A 16,295-nucleotide genomic window follows, 5' to 3' on the forward strand; every position below is an offset into this window, starting at 1 on the left:
ATGGAATGGGAGAAAATACTTGCAAGCCACAAATCTGATAAGGGTTAATATCTAAAATGTAAAAGTAACTCAAACAGCAAAAACAAAATAACCCAGTTAAAAAAATGGGCCAAGAATCTGAATAGACATTTTTTCCAAGGAAGACATACAAATGGCCCATGGGTCCATGAGAAGGTGCTTGCCATCACTAGAAATGCAAATAAAAACCACAGAGATATCCCTTCATACCTGTTAGGAGAGTTATCATAAAAAAGACAAGAGACAATAGATGTTGGTGAGGATGTGGAGAAAGTGGAACCCTCTTACACTGTTGGTGGGAATGCAAACTGGTGCAGCCACTGGGAAAACATTATGGAGGCTCCTCAAGAAATTAAAAATAGAATTACCATATGATCCAGCAATCCCACTTCTGAGTTTTTATCCAGAGGAAATACACTCATTATCTTGAAGAGATATCAGTATTCCCATGGTCATTGCAGTATGTTGTTCCTATAGTCAAGTTGTGGAAACAACCTAAGTGTCTGTTGATGGATGAGTGAGAAAGAAAATGTGATATATATATATTTATATTTATATATAATAATATTTAGACATACACAATGTAAGGATAATACATATTATATATTAATTGAATGCATTCTATAAAATAATTGAATATTATTCAGTTTTAAGAAATAAAGAAATCCTGCCATTTGTAGATTGACATGGATGAATGTGGAAGGCATTATGCTAAATAAAATAAGCTGGACAGAGAAAGGCAAATACTGTATGGTATCACTTACACAGAGAATCTAAAAAGAAAAAAATAAATTAAGAACATCGAACTCATAGAAACAGAGGTAGAATGGAGGTTCCTTGGGGCTGGGGGGAGGATTAGTAAAAGGGTACAAACTTTTGGTTTGAAAACAACAACCAAAGAACAAAATTTTACAAAAGGAAAAATTTGGAGACCTCTATAGCCTACAGTGCGAATTCCAGGGGTAAAGCTGTTACCTATGCTACCGTCTGTTTCCTCTTCCAGCAAAGGTACAGTGTGGTTGGAGTAGTGTCATATCAGACCCACTGTCCGGTACCCAGCTCAGTGAAAATGTATCGAGTGCAGTAACAAGTTCTGTCCACAGCATGTGAGAGACGGCATGCCATCTAATAGAATAGCGTGCAACTTCTAAAAAGAAGAGACCAATTTGGATTGATGAAGAAAGACGCCCAAGATGTAATAAATGAAAAAAAGCGTGGTAGAACAGTGTGGTGTCAAATAAACAAGCATATATATGTGCCTTTATATTCATAGAAGACTTCTGGTAGCAGTGGGCAGTGGTTACCTCTAGGAAGTGGTACTAGTTAGAAGAACCCTCTTTTACTTTGAATTTCAATTTACTTATTTAAAAAATTTTTTTTATTTTAGAAAGAGAGAGAGCACGAGCTGGGGAGAGGGGCAGAGGGAGAGAGAGAGAGAGAGAGAGAGAGAGAGAATCCCAAGCAGCTTCCATGTTGTCAGCGTGGAGCCCGATGCAGGATTTGATCCCACAATCCTAGGATCATGACATGAGCCAAAATCAAGAGTCGGATGTTTAACCGACTGAGCCACCCAGGCACCCCTCAATTTACTTTTTAACATATTGTTTAAATTTAAAAATATATTGTAAACATGCATTAGTCCAATTTTTAAGAGTTTCTAAAAATTTCAGGCTTTTGAAATTCCTTTTATGATTTTATTATTATGAGATACATACTGTTTTGTACTAAGATGACCATGACAACACTGATCAAAATGGCGTTAAGATTGAAAAAATAAAAGGTGTAAGATTGGCAATAATCTAAATGTCGAGCATTAAGGGAATGGTTAAGTAAATAATGGAAAATTGACTGTAATATAATGTGGTATTTAAAAAAAAATCAATATTCTGAGAATTTCAGCCAGATGGGAAATGCTGACAATATACTAAGTGAGAAAAGCAAGATCTATGTAAATTCAGTGTTAATATCAACAATATTAAAAATACATAGAAAAAAAAGCCTGGAAGAAAATATCCCCAAATGGTAACAGTGGTTGCCTCTGACAGTGAGATTATGGGGGATTTTTCTCTTTCTGGACCTGTGTATTTTCATCTTCCTTTCCATTTTTGTGCAACGAGCGTGCATTATTTTGTAATGTGAAAGAAAAAGAAAGTAAAATACTGAGAAAACCATTACATGCATTCCTGGCATGAGTCAGGAGCTGAATTTTCATGTTTAAATTAGTTTCAGAAACACAGGAGTGGTTTCTAGGCAACCTGCTTGGGAAATCATGCTCCTTTCCTTTGTTGCTGTAGTGTGTGTGAGGGTCTCAGAGAAAATGTAGGAGATGAATCTTTGTGAAAGCAGACTCCTGCTAAGGAAAAACAACTTTCGCCACTCCGTTTCGGTCACGGAGACTTGAGTTATCGTGACCCCAGAGACACATAGGGACCCGAGTTTTGTGAGGTTTTTGTGTCAGGGGGTTGTGTGTGTGTGAGTGGGTATGTGTTTTGGCAAATGAGTGATTGATTTTAATGACGATTGCCATAGGCAGGTACAATAGCTATTCAAGTCTCTGCCTGTGGTGTGAGAAATGGGTAGGGGGTGGGGGGGCGGGGCGGGGCCAGGAGGCATAAGAACCCAGACCAATAACCCCAGGTTGATGGCTTTCCTGAGAATTCAGGGCTGTGAATTCAGACAGTGAGTGGCAAGGTTTTACAAGACGGATTGCAGCTCAAGATGTGAAAAGATTGCCTCATCATCACGTGAACCATTTACTATCATTATAGACAATCCTGCTGAGCCAAAGGGCTTTAATCAGGAGGAAACACTGAAAAATGGAATCGGAGCTAAGAAACCCTTGGCCTAGTCTGATGGCTTGTGGAGGATGGGATGAGTTAAGAATGCTTTTTAGCCTCAAGGGAGCCATGTTCTTTACTAAGAGTTAGCAGAAGGGGCAGAAGGTATTGTTTTCAGCTCACAGTGTACGTTTTGTAGACCCTGACTACATTTTTCATCAAGAATGACATGCATTCTGCTTGATAAATGGGGTCTGAGCTTAGATTCTTGCTCCTAGGCCCCCTCGTGGTTGTCTTTTGCAATTAAATAAATTAAGTGAGTAGGTAAATAAGCATTTGGACAATGATAGCATTTGTCTAAGGGTTATGCCTTTGACTTTGGCAACTCCCAGACTTTGTCAAAGCACAAGAGGGGTGGTTGCAAATCAGGATCTCTGCCTCAGGGAGGAAAGACCCATTTCCTAATAGAAGGTGGGACAGGAGGGCAGGAATCTTCCAAAGTGGATGGTAATGAGCTTATTCTGTCTCCGCACTTTTTCTTTTTTTTCTGTCTCCACACTTCTGAACCCACATCCTTCATTCCACTTAGTAATAGTCCACTGGGTCTGCTCACCCCTCCTTTAGGGTGACAGACACCTGGAGGGTAAAGGAAGAGGGGGACTAATATTTACTGACCCCCTTCTCGCATGGTAGCTCTTGAGGACAAAACACTTCTCTTTTCATGTTTGTTTGCAGGGCTTAGCACATGTGTTTGTGCTAAATGTTTGCAGTCTTGAATGCCATATGGAGGCCATGAGAAAAGTGAGGTGCAGAGAGGTTAACAAATGTCTGAGATCTCTAGCGAATAAATGGCAAAACAGAAACTCAAACCCCAAGTTCAAAGAATCTACTCTTTTCTTTCTACCAGGATGTCCCCCAATCTCACCCCATGCCCTCTGGCTTGCTGGTCCAACCTCTCAGGTGAGAGCTATGCTGTCTCTGTGTCTTTTGAGCCATCACCCTGGGGGCCAATGGCTTCTCCCTTCTCTGAACTTCTCTTTGATAGAGAGTGAGTCACCCCTTTGAGGCATATTCTTCTTGTATTTCTTGTTCAACTCTTGTTTATTTATTTATGATTCAACTTTTCTTAGAAGTTTGTCTTTTTTCTCCATTAGCACCTTGAGGGAAGGGGCAATGTATTAATTCTTCCATAAACTCTCTGCCCAGCATCTAGTAAATATTTGCAATGAGACTAGATTAAGTAGCAGGGTTCTGGTCAGAACTTGCTCCCCGGGGGCCTTTTGTATTAGGAAAATAGCAAACAATTTTAACTTTTATCTAAAAATATTCCTTTTCATCAAAAATAATTAAGCGATGTTTCCCCCCTGCCAAGGGGCTTGCCACCTAAGGTGAGTTAAATACAGATCTTTCTCTAGGAGCTTAGAATCTTGAGCATATATGTAGCTTGACTGTGACTGCACTGCACTGGGGTCAAAAATGGAACCTAAACTCACTTAGCTCCTTCCATTCTGACTGGAATCTGTTGGCTCCCAGGCCAAACACAGGGCACCCCTTCCAAAGCAGAGTTCTGCTCTGACAAGCCGGAACACTGATGGAGCTGGGAACAAGTAGCTGGCTTCTCTACCAGGTACATTTATATCCGGGTTTCTTCTTCCTCTTAAGGCTGCCCTGCAGGGAGCCAGGCTGGCCCAGGTACAGGCAGAGTAAGGTTAGGACCCAAAGCACTCAGCTGCCACCATGCTTTCCCAGAGGACACCAGGCAGTGTCATTCCTCAGGGGAGGCTGACCAAGGCTGCCTGGGGAAGCCTGGCGTAGGAAGAGGTGAGCTGGCCGTCAGAAGACCTCTTGACAGACTCTTGTTCTTGCCACAACAATAGTGTATTTCATGAGCATTTATTGGGCCTCTTGTGTATGCCAGGCACTGGGGATAACAAGACAAATAGAGCCTTTGGGAGGTATTCAGTCTGATTGGGGGAACAACCTTGTAAGCAATTAAACAGTAGGACAGGCATTATAACAGAAGCATGTCTGAGAAACCTCAAGAACATGGAGGAGGAAGCACAGAATTCTGCCCGGAGAGGCTAGAAATAAGCTTAATTGATTAGGAAACTCTCAGAATGAGTCTTCAAAGAGAAGCAATTGTTCAGTGGTTGGGCAAGGCAGGATGAGCACGCTAGACTGAAGGAATGACATATACGCAGCATGGTGGCAGGAAGGAGTGCTGCAAATCCTTCCTGGCACTAAAGCTATGGGGGGTGGGGGGAAGAGGCAGAACTGAGAATATGAAGGGCCTCATATGCTGTGTCTTAGGGTGGAGCTCTGCCCTATGGATGACAGGGGAACATGGAAAGATTTCGAATGGGGAGCAGGGAGTGTGTCATGGTCAGATGTCAAAAGGTCTACGTAATGACGATGTGAAGGAGGGACTAGAAGAAGAGGCTGAAGTACAGGGACCAGTCCTGAGGTGATTTGCAATAGTCCAGGCCACACTAACTTGTCATGTGTCAGGGAAGATGAGAAGGGTGGTATGTCCTCAGGAGATGGGACCGATGAAGCCTGGTGACAGATGGGATGTGGTGGTTTGTGAAGGGAGTCTAGGCTAACTCGCAGTTTGGGCATGGAGAAATGGGAATGGTGGCTCCATGCACCAAAATCAGGAATGCGTGAGAGGGTAGGGGGAGGAGGTCAGGGCGACAGATGAGTTAAATTTTGTCCATGTCTAAAGTGTATGTGGGACACCTGAGCAGAGCTATCTAGTAACTGGTTGGTATGCGGGCATCTGAGCTCAGGGAAGATGCTCGTTTTTGATGGAGGAAGGCTGGATCAGGCTTCTCTCTCTGTAGACGTTCAATAAACATTGTTTTGAATAGCTAATTAATGATTACAGGGCACTGGGAAAACAGAATGATGTTGCAATGTAAATGTGGATGCTCTCACAGTAATGGACTGATGGTTGCAGAAAAGCTCAAGCTAAATAACACTAATTTTTTCCTGCTATAAATAAACCTTCTTCTGCAGTCGGGGTTTCCAATTACACAGTGAAAAGAAATGCAGCAGTGGAAATGAGGAAGGGGGGCATATGGAAGGCATATCATGCCTGCAGCGTGAAAATGTTAGCAAGTTCCAGCCCAAACGGATAAGGTAGTAATTTGATCTGGTGGAAAAGAGATGAGAGTCTAATGCCCTCGGTCCAAGTACCGGTTTCTCAACCACCTAGTTAGGTGTCTGTAAAGCTCATCGATGTGCAGTAAATGTTTTCTACCTACCTTTAGAGACATAGTCACGTTTTAAGCTCTTTATGTGTGCTATTACTTCATCCAATCCTCAGAACAAACACATGGTGGGTCCTTTATTATGTTTCTTTGCAAATAAAAAACTGAACACAGAGGGTTTAGGTGACTTACTCAAGACCACCCAACTGAAAAATGGCAGTTCCAAGATTTGAACCCAGACAGTCTTGGGCCCAGAATCTGTTAAGAGGCAATTAACTGCTGTGCGTTTCTGCCTCTCCATGTAAAAGAGTTAGGAAATTCCACTGTGCTGGGCTTTTGTGCCCAAAATCGGTGCACAGATTTTGTAAAGGGCAAGAAGCAGAATTTATAGTAAGTCCTAAATTATAGGTGCGTATTTGTATTATGCTCTCCCATAAGTAGTCTTTCAAGGAAGTGGTATTTAAAGATTTGTCCCCTATCTTCTTTTTGGGGAAAGCTCTGGGAGTTCCTAAAATTATGTGACTTTGTGTTTGAAGATGACAGCAGACTACCTGAGCAGCAGTATTGTTCAGCATTAGAGATAACGGTTTATGGAATTCAGCACAATAATAGTGGTCCTGGGCTCATGAGTAAGAGAGACATTGCTTCCATCCCACATCTGCCACTTGGACATGTTGTTGAAAACTCTCCATGTCTGCTTCCTTGTCTGTACATGAGATAACACTAATAACTTAGTGGGGCTATAAGGGTTACAGGGGTACAGAGTTCACAGTCCAGGGTAAGAGAGTCACTGAGTGCGCTAAGCGTAATACAAATAGGCGTATGAGAATTGGGGGAGGTGCATTCTAGGAAAAAGGAAGAGCGGAAGGCTTGCTTTGGCAGGGAACTTGAGCACGTGATAGACCGCAAGAAGGTCAGTGAGACCATCTCATAAACTTATTAAGCAACTAGCATTTTTTTTTTACATCTTCAAAGTCAGCATTTCTCTATCATGCACGTATAACTAATAAAGCAAAACTTATGATTTTAAGGAAATAATTTTCTCCAAACACTTGAGTGTTGATTGCAAGCCTAATTAAGTTCTTCTACCCATTCAACTAAAGTCACAACATGAACACATTGGATTTCCTTAAATGCATCAAATGTCTTAAAAACCTGATAAAACACACACCAGTTTTGCAATGATTACAGAAATTATTATGTAAAATTTATTTTTAAATTGCTAATATCGTGGATTTAAGGTTGCTTGTTCATCATCTCCATTGTTACCCATATCTTAATTCTTATTTTTATTTTATACTTTCCTCAGATTACAATTTTATGGTTGTCCAACTTATGGTTGCAATACCCATATAGATTACCCCCATCCTCCCCCTCCCCACCCGCCAAAATTTCAGACTAGTCAAAGTTGTGGATTCTGTGATCAAATGATTGATTCTTAGTGGGGATACCAGACCTAGCAATTCAAACCTGCACAATTAGTCTTTAGGTTGAACCTTTGAAAAAATAATCAAGTCTCATTTCTGATGTCACAGAAATTTGAAGTTCAAAGGGATTTTGAGTTTAGAAACCAGAAACATATATTCCTTGAAGTTTTCACAATCTCTATTCCCCATCCCACAATTCAGCCATTATTATATATTGATTTGATCTGTCAGTATAACTAGCAACTTAGGGAAACTTTATCAGTACCTCATTATAATTATAGAGTCACCTAGAGCCTTGCTACTCACAGTGTGGTCCAGGTACCAACAGCCTCAGCATCGTGTGGGCTGAAGAATCTCAGGTTCACTTCAGATAAGCTGACTCAGAACCTGCATTTTCACAAGACATCCATCCACCCTGTGATTTGACTGCACTTTAAAGGCAAGAAGCACCAGTATAAGGAATTCATCTCCCTGAGGGTGAGGGGTCAAGCCTGAAGTTGGCACTCCCTTTGCAGCACATTCAATTAATTTGTCATCTTGGAACCCAGTGTCTCTCCTTCTTTTCTTATAGTTTGAGACTGTATTTTTAACTGCCAAGATTTTCTGCTACACTGATCAAGAGTAGAGGGCCTGGGACTGAATCTGAGAAGTCCAGCACTGAAGAAGGGGCTAGATGAGGAGGAGTCGCCCGGAAAGCTAGGGGGGAACCAGGCAGGCTTCACTGTCATGGAAGCCCAGAGCAATGACCTTTCGAGGACATAATATTTGTCAGGTTCTCTTATCACACTGATAAGCATGTAGTGAGCACTCCCTAAATATTAGCCGTTGTTCCTGCTGTGGTTATTAGTAGTAATTTAAAAATGAAGAATTTAACTTAAATTTAAGATTTGAGTAATTTAAAAGTGAGGGGCGCCTGGGTGGCTCAGTCGGTTGAGGATCTGACTCTTGATTTGGGCTCAGGTCATGATCTCAGGGTTGCGGCCCCGGGCTCCACGCGGGGCTCCACGCTGGGTGTGGAGCCTGCTTAAGATTCTCTCTGTCTCCCTATGCCTCTCTCTACCACTCGTGCTCTCTCTCTCTTTAAAACAGTGATGCAAAAATAAAATAAAAATGAAGAACAGATGCTGTCTTGGGCAAACTGGAAAACCTCAAAAGGAGCATCGTCACAGAGATTTCCCACAAGAGCCATTTTCCCGGGCCTTGGGGGAAGAATCTACAGTCCCTTCCAGGGTGTTGAATGGAGAAGGGTTAATTTTCAGAATGACCTCATAAAAAAATAAGGTCAGAGGAAATAGTCCATTGGCTTTTGGAGTATTTACATTTCCTTCCGAGGGCAGAATGAGGTGGCACGAGGGAGAGGGTGATAATGTGCGTAGATAAACGTATTTTTAAAGAATGCTACAACTTTTCTACCACTCTGTTTACTGACCTTTGACCATAGCACTCCATGCATTTGCTTTTTTTTTTTTTTTTTTTTTTTTTTTTAACAGAAGCAAATGGTTTGGATGCTGTTTTCAAAATTCCCTGCCCTACAGGAGTGAGAGGTCTAGTCCTGGAAGCCTGGTGAAGAGTTGATTTCTCTGAGACCCTCCTGAAATATTGTTTTGGTCTCGCAGAATTGTGCTGTTAGAAATTGATCCAGCTATGGGATGAGGAAAAAATAATGCAGGGACATCCTAGAAAGTATACTGATTAGGACAAACTGACTCTAATAATCTATTTCCTACCTTGAATATGTTAATAGATTGCATTATCACAAGCATTTAGCTATTAGCCTGCAATCCTGGACAGGTGGACGGGTCTCTGTAGATTTAGTATTTGGAGCTGTTGCATCTCAGACCGTTTTGTGCCATCTCTTCAGAACTGGTTAAAAACCACAGATTTTATTTATGACGTTATCCTGAGCGTCTTGTGCGAGGGCCTGCGGGGAGTTTACAGAGACACCTGGTGGTTGGTAAGGCGAAGTACCCTGGCTTTGTTAGATAATAAAGGATTCGAATTGTATCTAAAATTTGGGTAATTTTTGTGGTTGAGAATTCCATTGTTTTTTTCCAAATATTTTAGTAGGATTGCCATCACATATATTTAAAAATTAGACTTTGAATCATATAGATGATTTTTATAGGCTCCAGCCTCGCTTTCCTTAAAGAAACAATCAACCAAATGAATTGACCAGCACCATCAGCTGGGCTAAATCTAACCAAGGCCAGGACTAGGGTGAGGCAAGAGTGAATTTAAGGAGGCACCATTCAGTAATGAACATATATAGGTTTTTAATGCGATATTTTATTTATTTATTTCTTAAAGTTTATTTATTTTTAAGAGAGAGAGAGCATGAGAAGGGCAGAGAGAGAGTGAGAGAGAGAATCCCAAGCAGGCTCCACACCGTCACCACGGTGCCCGAGGTGGGGCTCAAACTCATCAACTGTGAGATCATGACATGAGCCAAAGTCTGACATTTAACCAACTGAGCCACCCAGGAGGCCCTTAATGAAATATTTTGAAAAGTCAAAATTAATGCAAAAAGTCTTTATTAACAAAATGTCAAAATTGTAAACGTAGGATCAGTATTGCTGATTTTCCCTTTTATTTCGGACTCCAATATGGCCAGAAAGACCCTGAGAAGAGTGAAGGTGTCTGTGGACTTATCCCTGACCTGGCTCATTTATGTCAATGGATGCAGGTCCACCCCTCCCCCAACCCATGGTTTCCCTTGTCCTTCCAGTGGCTCTCCAGGTCTCCTCCAATCCAGATCAAGAGTAAGGAGCCTCAGTCAATGGCAGTGCTTGGTGAGAAGAAGAAATGGAGAATAGAAAATTAAAAAGTGGCCCGGGTAAAAAATTGGGAATTTTGTCTTCCCGTTCTCCTGCTTGACTTATCAGGACCCTCTTTCCTCTACCTTCCTTCCAAACATGCTTGTTAGAAACAGGGAACATTCATTCCCACTGAGCTGCGTTTTGCGTTTTGCTAGGTAGCACCAAGGGCAAGTGAGAATGGAGGTAGTTCTCTGGTGAGAAAGCCCCTTCTCAGGCCTTTTCTGTTAAAAAAATTTTTTTAATGTTTATTTTTGAGAGACAGACCACAAGCGGGGGAGGGGCAGAGAGAGAGGGAGACACAGAGTTCGCAGCAGGCTCCAGCCTCTGAGCTGTCAGCACAGAGCCCCACGCGGGGCTCGAACCCACGAACCGTGACATCATGACCTGAGCCGAAGTTGGTCGTTTAACGACTGAGCCACCCGGGCGCCCCTTGATCTTTTCTGTTTTAATATGTCCCTTTAGTTCCCCTGGACCAGGACCAGGGTGGGGGTGGGGTGGGGTAAGCAAGGATCTGGGCCCAGGGTGACCTGCTGCTTCTCAGGGGGTGCGCACTTGTGTGAGATGTTGGTAGCCAGAAGCTCTCAAAGTAGCCTGGGAGGGTGTGAGTTTACTGCATGGTGCCGTCTCTGCACTTCCGCTTCCCCTTCGTGAGGCCCGGCAACGGCAGAAGCAGCTCGCTATAGTTAACAGAAGTGACCCCTCCTGCCTCCTCCCTGCTCATCTCTCACCTAACCCTTGCACTGTCATCAGAGAGATGGTCACTGGAAATCGCAGGAAAATATGGTGTAATTGTGACCACGTGAGCTGCTAAGAAAGGGGAAGTAAAGCCAGTGGGGTGAGAACACACTGAGGCAGGAAGGGATCAGAAACTCAAGAACAAAGGGAAATTTCAGGAAGTCCCAAGAAGCAAGTGGCTTAACAAGGAGTCCAAAAGGGTCTTATAGATAGGGTCTCCTCACCACATGGTGAAGAAATCCCAGAAATAAGAGGAAGCCCAGGGGCGCTCATCTTAAACAACTGTGTAAAGTTTTATGGCTTTCAAATATATTCCCTTAGGGGGTTTCAGGGAGAACAGTGCACCTTCTGACAATGCACTGACACCAGAGCCTGCCACGGTCTCCGGATCATTCACCCGGACACATCGGATACCCGGTCTCGTGTATCAGCTGTTCTCCTGACCCAGAAAATTGCATATCCCTTATCACCTGCTCATGTCTCTTCATGAACTTGGCTCTTCTGTTGGCAACATAATGGGTCTCTTTTTACCAGCGGAGGTTTTGCTGACTACCAGAGCCCCTGTGGTTCAGCAGGGGAGTGGCATTAATTTTTTTTTTTTTTTTGAGTGGCATAAATTTTTATTGCGAGCCTGCTCTATGCCAAATATGTGCTTGGAGCTTTATCTGTTTTCTCTTTAATCCTCAAAATGCCCTTTTAGGTAAGTATTATAATTATCATTTTTAACAAATGAGAAAATTGAGACTCAAGGAAATGATGTGAGTTGCTCAAGCTCACTCAGGTAACTAGTAAGGGGTGGGGCCAGGACTTGAACCTGGGCCACAGAACTCCTCCTACATCTTTATGGGTTTTTGTTGTTGTTAGATTAAGTCAGCAGAGACAGGGGAGAGATGCCTTCACTCCCTCCTCTTGCATCCATGGCAGGTTCTGCTAACTGATCTTGGCATATGTTTTCCTGAGCTGGGACAATGTATAAGGCACAGGATATATTTAGAGAAGTAGAAGTTATGATCTACGTTCCCAAGGACTTTTGCCTTGACCTAGGTTAAAATATTACATAATACCAGAATAGTAATGTAAGGCTGTAAATAACACCCTAGCCATAAGTGCTAAAAAGATTCTGGTAAGCTTATGAATCATAGGATCCACCATCCTTTGTCTGAGAGCTGGCTGTCTCCCAACTTTTTAATTCCCTGGATTTCTTTTCTCATTTTAGATATTACTCATTTATTCAATCAATCAATATCTCCTCTGAACCTGAGAGCAGAGCACGGAACAAGGCCATATCCCCACTCTCATGGAACTTAGTTTCTAGTAAGGAGACAGACAATAAACAAGCAAGCGCACACATGCATGCACGTACCTCAGCTGGTCATAAGTGCCATAAGAAAAGTAAAGCAGGAAAGATATATAGAGAGGGTTGGAGTGCTACTTTGGGGAGGGTCCTCAGGGAAGGGCTTTCTGATAAGGTGGCCTTTGAGCTGAACCAAGAAGGAAGAGGGAGGGGGAGTTGGGAGGATAGGTCCAAGGACGCCCCAGGCAGAGGGAACCACCCCGAGCAGGGGTGGTGTGTTTATGGAAAAGCAAAGGAGACCAGTGTGGCTGTGGTGGAGGAAGCAAGGGGAACAGTGTTAGAGATGGAAAACCAGAGGTCTTGCAGTCACTAGCAAGGATTTTGGCTTTTACTATGGGTATATATACACCACATCTTCTTTATCCATTCATCAGCTGATGGATATTTTGGGCTCTTTCTATAATTTGGCTCTTGTTGATAATGCTGCTATAAACATTGGGATGCGTGTGTCCCTTTGAATCAGCATTTTTGTATCCTTTGGATAAATACCTAGTAGTGCAAGTGTTGGGTCATAGGGTAGTTCTATCTTTAACTTTCTGAGGAAACTCCGTATTGTTTTCCAGAGTGGATGCTCCAGTTTGCATTCCCCCCAACGGTTCAAGAGGGTTCCCCTTTCTCTGCATCCTCACCAACATCTGTTGTCTCCTGATTTTAGCCATTCTGACAGGTGTGAGGTGGTATCTCATTATGGTTTTGATTTGTATTTCTCTGATGATGAGTGATGCTGAGCATTTTTTCATGTGTCTGTTAGCTATTTGTACGTCTTCTTTGGAGAAGTGTCTGTTCATGGCTTCTGCCCATTTCTGAAACTGGATTCTTTATTTTTAGGGTGTTGGAGTTTGATAAGTTCTTCATAATTTTTGGATACTAGCCCTTTATCTGATATTTCACTTGCAAATATCTTCTCCTATTCCATAGGTTGCCTTTTAGTTTTGTTGAGTGTTTCCTTTGCTGTGCAGAAGCTTTTTATGTTGATGAGGTATCAATAGTTCATTTTTGCTTTTGTTTCCCTTGCCTCCAGAGATGTGTCTGGTGTCTTTCTAAGAAGAAGAGACTAGGACACAGATACACTCAGAGGAAAGGCCATGTGAGGACACAGGGAGAAGGTGGTCATCTACAAGCCAAAGAGAGAGGCCTCAGAAGAAGCCAACCCTATCGGCACCCTGATCTTGGACTTCCAGCCTCTAGAACTGTGAGAAAATAAATTTCTGTTGTTTCAACCACCCAATCTGAGGTATTTTGTTATGGCAGCCCTAGCATACTAATATGTGGGAGACAGGAGTCAGAGATGATGCCCTGGGGTGGAGTCTCTTTTCCGTTGTGGTTACGAAAGTTTGGGAGTTGGGTATTTTCTTCATAATGCTCAGAAGCACCGAGAGAAGTTGTCCTGCTTGCTTTTGCTATGAAGAGTTTCCAGTCTACTACACACCTCTAGCGGTGCCAGAAGGCCGTGGGGAAGGAGGAAGACACAGACATGTGCAGTTACACAGGGAGGAACAACCCCGCCATGCTAGCACCATGCTGAGATGCATAGCCCACTGTTCTGTTTTTCAGGAGGTCCTCCTTCCCTCCTTTCCTGAATCCCTTTTGTTGTGATTTCACTGGCATTTCCCCAAGCCAAATGGATTTAGGTACAATTGAGGGGTAGGAACAGAACGGTGCTCTGGGACTCAGTGAAATGGCTACAGCCCTGCCCCCAAGCTCTGTCTATCTCATTCATGGGGACCTGAAAGGGACTCACAGGTACTTCAGAAACATTCCCCTGCTCTCAGCCCCAGCCTGGCCATGGCCACAGGTTCTATCATCATGGTATGTCACCCATAGTTGGGGATTCTGATTCCCTGCCCATGTGGAAGTGAGGAAGCCTCCCCAGCTTCCAGACATCGAACAAGGTTGCCGTGTGCTCTCTAGTTGCCAAATGTTTCTGGCTCTTCCATTCAAAGTCTCCTTTTATGCAAGAGCTCCCTCTCTCTAGGAATTTGAAGGGCCCCTTGGAAGCCTGCACTGGAAAATAGTTTGAATTTCACTGGATGAGCTGCAGTGTCAGCCCCGGCCTCACGACACATCTGCCCTCAACAGGCTTGCACACTGTGACTCCCTTTTCCTTTCAGGCTGCACTCCTTCTTCATCCGGGATGCTGACCCCCATGGCGGTTTTCTTGAGCCTGGGTAAGCGGATGTATGTCAAAGGTCAGGAAACTATGGCCAGCTGTCTATTTTTGTAACTAACGTTTTATTGGAACCCAGCCGTGCTCATTCACTTACACCTTGCGTATGGCTGCTTTCGCAGCACAACTGCAAAGAAGAGTGGTTGCTGCAGAGACCATATGGCCTGCAAAGCTGAAAATATTTACTATCTGGCCCTCTTCAGAAAGCATTTGCCAACCTCTGTGATAGATTTAGATCGGCTAACTTTCACAAAGTGGATAAGAGGATTAAAAAGACTACTACTAAAAAAAAAAAAAAAAAAAGTAAGAAAGCAAACATATAAATCCACTGTGGATTGAGAGTAATATTAACATTGCAATAAAAGAAGACAACAAGAAAATGGCAGGGCTGTTATTTTCTCACTTGTAGGGCTGCTTGTCAGATAAAAGGATAATCTTCTAATTAAGTCTGTCAAGAAGTTGGGGTGGGGGTGTACAAAGAAATGGATGGAAAGAAAGATAGATGAGAGAGAGAGGGAGAGAGAGAGGAATTATGGCTACAGGTTACATGGAAATGCTGGAGTGCATTTCCCCCCTTTAATTATCACTTAACCCTTTTTATGGTCAAGCACTGTTCTTAGGAATTCACATATATTAACTTACTTGATCCTCAAAACAACCTAAGAGGCAGGCTCTATTTTAGTTGTCCCCATTTTATAGATGAGGCAACTAAGGCACGGAGAAGTTAAGTAATCTGCCCCAAGTTACACAGCTAGTATGTGGCAGGCAGGACTTGAATCCAAGCAGTTCGACTCCAGAGTCTATACTCTTAAACTCTACACTATCCTGTGTCTCCTGATTATGAAAACAAGGACAGAAACAAATCCCCAAATGTTTGGAGAGCACTGCCTTAGTGGGTAGCCCTCTGGGGAAGGCTTGGCATCCAAGCTGGCAGCCCTTATCCCAAACTCCGGTGTGTGGTGAAAGAATTTGGAGACCACCCCCTTTAAAGGGACTTTGAGTTCTTAATTTTGAGACTCATGTCCAGGATGAACCCAGCAAATGTAGAAAGTAGCAGTGAAACAGGTGCTCCTTGCTACCAGTGAAATAGGGTGTGGAGGCCCACGGGACATTTCCTGAGATTTCAAATGAGTTGAGAAGCACTGCTTAGCAAGTGTCACAGCTCTGAGCACCCAGGACAGCTGAGAGCTCAGGCCGCTTGCTAGGAGGGGCCGAGGGCCTCCGGCATGGCTCTCGGTGGAGATCTGGCTCCTTTCCTATCTACCCTGTCCCTAGGCCCCACTTATCTCATTTGTAAAATGAGGGAGCTCAGCTAAATGATCTGTACAAGCTCTTCATGGGTTAGAACTATTCTGATTTCGTATTTAATAAAATGGAGAAAATATTCATGCCATGTTAATTTGTGGGGTTTTTATAAAAATAACCCTTTACATTATTTTTGACTTTTGCAAGGAAAATGTAGCAGAAAGAAGGAATTTGTCCTCCTCCACCCCTCCTCTGCTACTGGGAAGAGAGTCTTTCAGCAAAACAATTCACTAGAGTTCTCTGTCAGGCAGGAGTTCTATTTCCAAGGGGTGGAAACACTGCCATCATTCTTCTGGAATGAAGCCAGGGATACCGCCTCCCCCTGGGGGGCTTGACCACAATGGGCAAAGCTTCAACCCAAAAGGGTTGAGTAGGGACCCTGGGGGTGGGGAGAGGGACAGGAAAGGCTGGGAGACCCTTGAAGGTAGACTGTGTGTGAACTACAATGCAACCCCATGGGAACAGGACAAGAGTATTTAGAAGC

This window comes from Lynx rufus, unplaced genomic scaffold, assembly GCF_022079265.1.
Source record: "Lynx rufus isolate CCGP_SWC_20201006 ecotype Redwood Valley unplaced genomic scaffold, mLynRuf1.p SCAF_3, whole genome shotgun sequence".
Lineage (NCBI taxonomy): Eukaryota > Metazoa > Chordata > Mammalia > Carnivora > Felidae > Lynx > Lynx rufus.